This window comes from Mus pahari, chromosome 3 (genome assembly GCF_900095145.1).
Source record: "Mus pahari chromosome 3, PAHARI_EIJ_v1.1, whole genome shotgun sequence".
Lineage (NCBI taxonomy): Eukaryota > Metazoa > Chordata > Mammalia > Rodentia > Muridae > Mus > Mus pahari.
In genome coordinates this window covers 68,851,540-68,859,077 of record NC_034592.1, presented here as the reverse complement: position 1 = coordinate 68,859,077, position 7,538 = coordinate 68,851,540, and positions in this window count along the sequence as shown.

Here is a 7,538-nt window from a genome sequence, read left to right as displayed (position 1 = left end):
GATGCAGGCCTGGAACTCAAGCAGGTCAGGGAGCAGGAGCTGATGCAGAGGCCATGGAGGGATGTTATTTACTGGCTTGCTTCTCCTGGCTTGCTCAGCTTGTTCTCTTATAGAATCCAAGACTACCAGCCCAGAGATGGTCCCACCCACAAGGGGCCTCTCCCCCCTGATCACTAATTGAGAAAATGTCCCACAGCTGGATCTCATGGAGGCATTTTCCCAACTAAAGCTCCTTTCTCTGTGATAACTCCAGCTGTGTCAAGTTGACACAAAGCTAGCCAGTACATACAGTAATTGTATATTTTTTGCATTTGTTTTTTTTCATATACTGTTTTTCATACAATATATTCTAATCATAGTTTTCCTTCCCTACCTCCTCTCAGATCCTCCTCACTTTCCCACCCACCCAAATCACTCTCTCTTTCTCTCTCTCTTTCTCTCTCTTCTTAGAATACAAGCAGAATACAATATCTAAAAATAATAATGAAATAAAATAATATTAAATAAAAACAAACCAGAATTGGGCAAAACAAGCAGAAGAAAAAGAGCCAAAGAAAAAGCTCAAGAAACACTATAGATGGAGCGACAGACACGTTTGCACACACAGAAATCCCATAAAAACACAAAACTGGAAGTCGTATATGTTAATGTACGCAAAAGGCATGTATGGTTAAAAAAGTAAATAAAGCCCTGAAAAAATATTATATATATATAAAAAAAGAACCTCTAAAAGTGCCATTGAGTTTGTTTTAAATTGGCCATTGTTCATATGCCCACTAAGGCTCCAACAGAGAAAACTAGGTTTTCCATTTGTGAGTGGTTATCATCTTAAGATAGCTTCTGGCTTAGAGGTATGGCTTCTGTCCCCTTCCCCACACAGTGCTGAGACGCCATGTGACTTAGACCTCTGCAGGCCCTGGCCATGTTGCCATAGTCTCCGTGAGTTCATTTATGTATTGCTCTCAACATGTTTAGAAGGCCTTGTTTCTTTTGTCCTCAATCTCTATTGGCTCTTACAATCTTTCTTCCTCCTCCTTTGTTGGGTTTCTCTTTGAGGATAAACATCCTCCCAAGTAGGACCAAGTGTTCTGAGGTCTATCACTCTCTGCCTTTTATCTATCTGTGAGTCTCTTATTTGTTTTCATCTAGCATAGAAGGAGACTTTTATGACAATGGCTGAGCAAGGGACCGATCTGTGAATATAGCAGGATGTCTTTAGAAGTCATTTTATTGCTATGCTCCTTTACCAAAACTATAGTTTTGGTTTTCCCCTAGGTCCCTAGCCTATCTAGTCTCAGGTTCTTAACCACCTGGGCAGTATCAGGGATGGGCTTCTTCTTGTGGAGTGTACCTTAAATCTAGTCAGATATTAGTTGGTTACTCCCAAGAGCTTTGTGCCACTATGGTGCTATTGAATCATGCAGCCACTTCACTCTTGTAGATGAAAATTGTAGCTTAGTGATAGTGGGTGACTTCTGTGCCTACTCTTGCCAATAGACAGATCATCCAGATGAAAACTAAACCAAGAAATGTTGGTGCTAAAGGATGTAAATGAAACAAAACAAAACCAAATGGACCTAATAGACATTCACAAAAATTTTAACCGGAAACAAAATAATATACATTTTTCTCAACATTTCATGGAACTTACTGTAAAATTGACTACATATTTGGACATAAAACATGTCTTACCAGATACAAGAAAGCTGAAATAATACCCTGTATCCAATTTGATCACCATGGATTAAAGTTGGATATCAACAACAATAGAAAGCTTACAAATTCATGGAAAGGGAACAATTCACTACTGAGTGAAAAATGGGTTAATACAGAAATTAAAAAAAGAAATTAAAGACTTTTTACAATGGAATAAAAATGAAAATAAAACATATCCAAATTTATGGTGCACAATGGAGGTAGTTGTAAGAGGCAAGTTCATAGCATTGAGTGCTTATGTAAAAAATTAGATCTCATACTAGTAAAAAAAAATAGAAACATGTGAACAAGAAGTAACAATACAAAGAATCAATGAAAAAACATTTATCAATGGTATAGAATCAAAGACCAGTATATAAACCCACACACCTCTGATTACTTGATCTTTGACAAAGAAGCCAAAACCACACATTGAAAAAAAGGAAGCACCTTCAACAAACAGTGCTGGTTTATCTGGTGGTTTAAATGTAGAAGAATGCAAATTGATTCATATTCATCACACTGCACAAAGCTCAAGTCCAAGTGAATCAAGGACCTCAGCATAAAATCAGATACACCGAATCTAATAGAAGAGATAAAACCAGGAACACCGAATCTAATAGAAGAGAAAGTGGCAAACAGCCTCGAACACATGGGCACAGGAGAAAATTTCCTGAAAAGAACAACAATGACTCAGGCTCTAAGATCAACAACTGACAAATGGGAAAATTTAAACTGAAATCTTTTGTAAGGTAAAGGACATTGTTCGTAGGACAAAACAGCAACCTACAAATTGGGAAAAAATCTTCACTAACCCCATAGCTGATAGAGGTTAAATATGTAAAATATATAAAGAACTCAAGAAGTTAGACTCCAAAAAACCCGAATAACCCAATTAGAAAATGGGGTACAGAGGTAAACAGAATTCTTTTTTTTTTTTTTTTTTTTTNTTNTTTTNTTTNTTTNNNTTTCAAATGCTATCCCGAAAGATTCCCATACCCCTCCCCCCACCTCTGTTCCCCTACCCACCCACTCCCACTACTTGGCCCAGGCCTTGCCTTGTGCTAGGTCATATGGAGTTTGGGAGACCAAGGAGCCTCTATTCCCACTGTTGGCCGATTAGGTCATCTTCTGCTACAAATGCAGCTAGAAACACAAACCCAGGGGGTACTAGTTAGTTCCTGTTGTTGTTCCACCTACAGGGTTGCAGCCCCCTTCAGGTACTTGGGTACTTTCTCTAGTTCCTGCATTGGGGACCCTGTGTTCCATCCAGTAGCTGGCTGTGATCATCCATTTCGGTAAACAGAATTCTTAACAGAGCAATCTTGAATGGCTGAGAAGCACTTAAAGAAATGTTCAACATCCTTAGTCAGCAGACAAGTCAAAATTACTCCGAGTTTCACCTTACACGAATCAGAATGGCTAAGATCAAAAACTTGAGTGACAGCACATGCTGCTGTCGGTGGGATTGCAAACTGGTACAACCACTTTGGAAATCAATCTGGTGGGTCCTCAGAAAATTGGAAATAGCTCTAACTGAAGATGCTCTACCATAGCACAAGGACACATGTTCCATCATGCTCATAACAGCCTTATCAGTGGTAGCCAGAAACTAAAAGCAACCCAGATGTCCCTCAATAAAAGAATGGATCCAGAAAATGTGGTTCATTTATACAATGGATTACTATTCAGCTACTAAAAATGAGAACATCATGAATTATGCAGGCAAATAGATGGAACTAGATAATATTACTCTGAGTGAGGTAACTCAGACTCCATCTACTCACTGGTAAGTGAATATTAGTCAAAAAGTACAGAATACCTAGTATACAACCGTCAGACTGTAAAAAGTTTAATAAGGAGGAAGGCCCATGTGAAGATGCTTCAATCCCACTTATAAGGGGGAACAAAATAATCATGGGAGGCAGAGAGAGGGAGGAAACTGTGTGGGAGAGAGGAGGGGGAGGGAAAAGGGGGCAGGATCAAGTATGGGGGTAGGAGAGACAGGAGAGAAGCCCAGAGGACCAGGAGAATGAATGGAAATATGCAGCTGCTGGGGATGGGTGTGGGGGTGGGGAGAACCTTAGACAGTCCCAGAGACTTGGTATGGAGGAGGCTCCCAGGACTCAGTGTGGGTGACCTTAGCTGAAATGTCTGATAGTGGGATATGGAACCAGAAGAGAAAGTTTTCATTAGATAGGGCCCCTAGTGGAGGGATGGGGACATCAACCCACCTACAATTTTCTTTTTCTAGTATAGAATAGAGTTTATTTAGGGCATGGGGGGGGGGAGTTGAGGGGGTAATAGAGACAGAGGCATGGAGAAAGATAGAGGAGTGTAGAGGCCGGCCATGAACATGTGGAGAGAGAGAGGAGGAAGGGGAATGGGAGAGAAGGGAAGGAGGGGGAAGACAGTAAGAGCATAAGAGCAAGAGAGAAAGATTCAAAATTTTTGACTTAAAATTATTCCTGTCTAATAGAAATGCAGGGACAAAAATGTAGTGGAGACTGAAGGAATGGCTGATCAGTGACTGGTCCAACTTGGGATCTATCCCATGGGCATGCACCAAACCCTGACACTATTACTGATGTTGTGTTGTGCTTGCAGACAGGAGCCTGGTATGGCTGTCCTCTAAGAGGCTCTACCAGCAGCTGACTGACTCAGATGCAGATACAGTCAAGCATTGGACTGAGGTTGGGAATCCCTCTGGAAGAGTTAGGGGAAAGATGGAAGGAGCTGAAGGGATGCAAATGTCATTGGAAGACCAACAGCATCATCTAACTCAGACCCCTGGGAGCTCCCAGAGTCTAAACCACCAACCAAAAAGCATACACAGGCTGTTCCGATGCCCCCGGCACATATGTAGCAGAGGATTGCCTTGTCTAGCCTCAGTAGGAGAGGATGAACCTAATCCTGTAGAGATGTGATGCCGGGGAGAATGGAAGCTGCACGGGGTGGGGGGAGCACCCTCTCAGAGGTGAGGTGAAGGGGAGAGGGGATGGGGGAAGAACTGTATGATGGGGACCAGGAGAGGTGGCAACATTTGAGATGTAAATGAATAAAATGATTAATCAATAATAAATATTTTTATCTTGTGGATTAAAGTGAACTTCAAGTACATTTTTATTTATAATGGAAGAGGCTTATAGCCATGGTAAAACATGCTCTTATTACTTTTTAATCTTGCCAATTTTTGTAGCAACTTATTCTTAAATCTAGTGACTGTTGAATTCTAAGTGAGTCAAAACAATTTGAATAAGAAGCCTCTCATCCACTGTGTTAGGATTTTACTGCTGTGAACAGACACCATGATCAAGGCAACTCTTATAAGGACAATTTATAAATGGAGCTGGCTTACAAGTTCAGAGGGTCAGTCTATTATCATCAATGCAGGAGCACAGCGGCATCCAGGCAGGCATGGTGGAGGAGGAGCTGAGAGTTCTATATCTTTATCTGAAGGCTGCTAGGAGAAGAATGGCTTCTAGACAGCTAGGACAAGGAATTTAAATCCCATACAGTGACATTCTTCCCCCAACAAGGCCACGCCTATTGCAACAAGGCCATACCTCCTAATAGTGCCACTCCCTGTGCTAAGCATATTCAAATCATCACACTCTACTTCCTGGCCCCCATATATTTATTCAAGCACATAAGTCTATGGAGGCCTTACCTAGGCATAGCATAATGCAAAATACATTAGTCCAACTTCAAAAGTCCCATAGTTTATACCAGTTTCAATAGTGATAAAATGCAAAGCTCAAAGTCCCTTCTGAGATTCACTCAATTGTTTAACTGTAATCTTCAAAGCAAGACAAGAAACCAGATAGGCAAACTCCAAACTCAGCATCTCCATGTCTGATGTCAAAATGACCTTCAGATCTCCAGCTCCTTTTTCATCTTTGTTTGCTGCAACAAACTTCTTTCTCCCGGTCTGGTTCTACTCCCTGTTAGCAGCTTTCCTCAGTAGATATCCCATGGCTCTGGTATCTTGAATATCTCGGGGTCCCCAAGGCAACTTCAGTGTTACAGTTTATTGCTCCAATGCTGGGATCCACACATGATCTTCTGGGATCCCTCAAAGAGTTTGGGCCGTATCTCCAGCTCTTCCTTCTCTAGCACTCTAAGCTCAGGTTGATCTACTCCACCGCTGCTGCTGTTTTGGTTATCATTCCATGGTACTGGCATTTCCAACACACTGGGGTCTTCTGGTGCAACTAGGCTTTACCAATAGCCTCTCATAGGCTCTCTTTATTGTGCCAAGCCTCAGCTTCTTTGCATAACTCCTTTAGTCCTGGGATATTAACTGTAACTGAGGTTGCACCTTCACCAATGACCTTTCCTGGCCTCACACAGTGCTAAGAGTCAGCTCTCAATGACCCCTTCGTACCTTCTGAACCAGTACCACCTGGCTGATTCTTACACATTACAAAGTCCAGATGCAGGAAGCAGTACCACCTGGACTATCTCTGGAACACAGCTGCTTCTTCTTCTTCTTCTTCTTCTTCTTCTTCTTCTTCTTCTTCTTCTTCTTCTTCTTCTTCTTCTTCTTCTTCTTCTTCTGACAAAACAATACTTTATTAAGATCAAATGCATATGCAAAAAATGTAACAGAGACTGGAGATGTACTTAGAGGTGAGGTCCATGTTAAGTTTCACTATAGTGATGAAAGAGTAGGAAGAAGTCAGTGATAAGTCATAAATGCAGACACCAATAAGGCAAGCCAATGATAGAAAAGGCCAATACAGAGAGATACAAAGATAAAATATACAAAGGATTATAAATAAGATGGATTGAAAGCTCCTTGAGTATAACATGCAATTAATATTTCCTGGATTCTTGTGAATAAATGTTATTGTGACATTCATTTTTAACATAATTATTTTTATTTTTTATTATCCATATAATTTATTGTAATTTTCTGTTTTACACCGGCTATCATCTTCTGCATATTCCGTGGAAATCTCATATATTTTTTAATTATTTTATTAGATATTTTCTTCATTTACATTTCAAATGCTATCCCAAAAGTCCCCTATACCCTACCCCCACCCTGCTCCCCGACCCACTTATTCCCACTTCTTGGCCCTGGGGTTCCCCTGTATGGAGCATATAAAGTTTGTAAGACCTAGGGCCCTCTCTTCCCAATGATGGCAGACTAGGCCATCTTCTGCTATATATGCAGCTAGAGACATGAGCTCTGGGGGTAGTGATTAGTTCATATTGTTGTTCCACCTATAGGGTTGCAGACCCCCTTCAACTCCTTGGGTAATTTCTCTANCTCCTCCATTGGAGGCCCTGTGTAGAACACAGCTTCTTTATTCTCTCAAAAGACACTTCCAAGATTTCACCTCAGTGATGCTGGTCTCTTCTTTTTCTTTTCTTTCTTTCTTTTCTTTTCTTTTTCTTTCTTTTATTTTACAGAATCATTTATTAATTTTATGTATATGAGTACACACACCAAAAAAGGGCATCAGTTTCCATTACAGATGGTTGTACGCCACCATGTGGTTGCTGGGAATTGAACTCAGGACCCGTGGAAGAGCAATTAGTGCTCTTAGCAGCTGAGCCATCTCTCTAGCACGCTGGTCTCCTCCTCCTCCTCCTCCTCCTCCTCCTCTTTCATATTGTCTTTATTGTTACTGTCCTTTTTGTAGGAGTGGAAGCGGAGCTCAGGGCATTATGTATTCTAGACAAGTGGAAACCATTGAGCTATAGGTCCTTCTTCAAGCTTTTCAGTGATAAAACACAAGGTCTTTCTTTCTTTCTTTCTTTCTTTCTTTCTTTCTTTCTTTCTTTCTTTCTTTCTTTCTCTTTCTCTTTCTTTCCCTCTTTCTCTCTCTCCC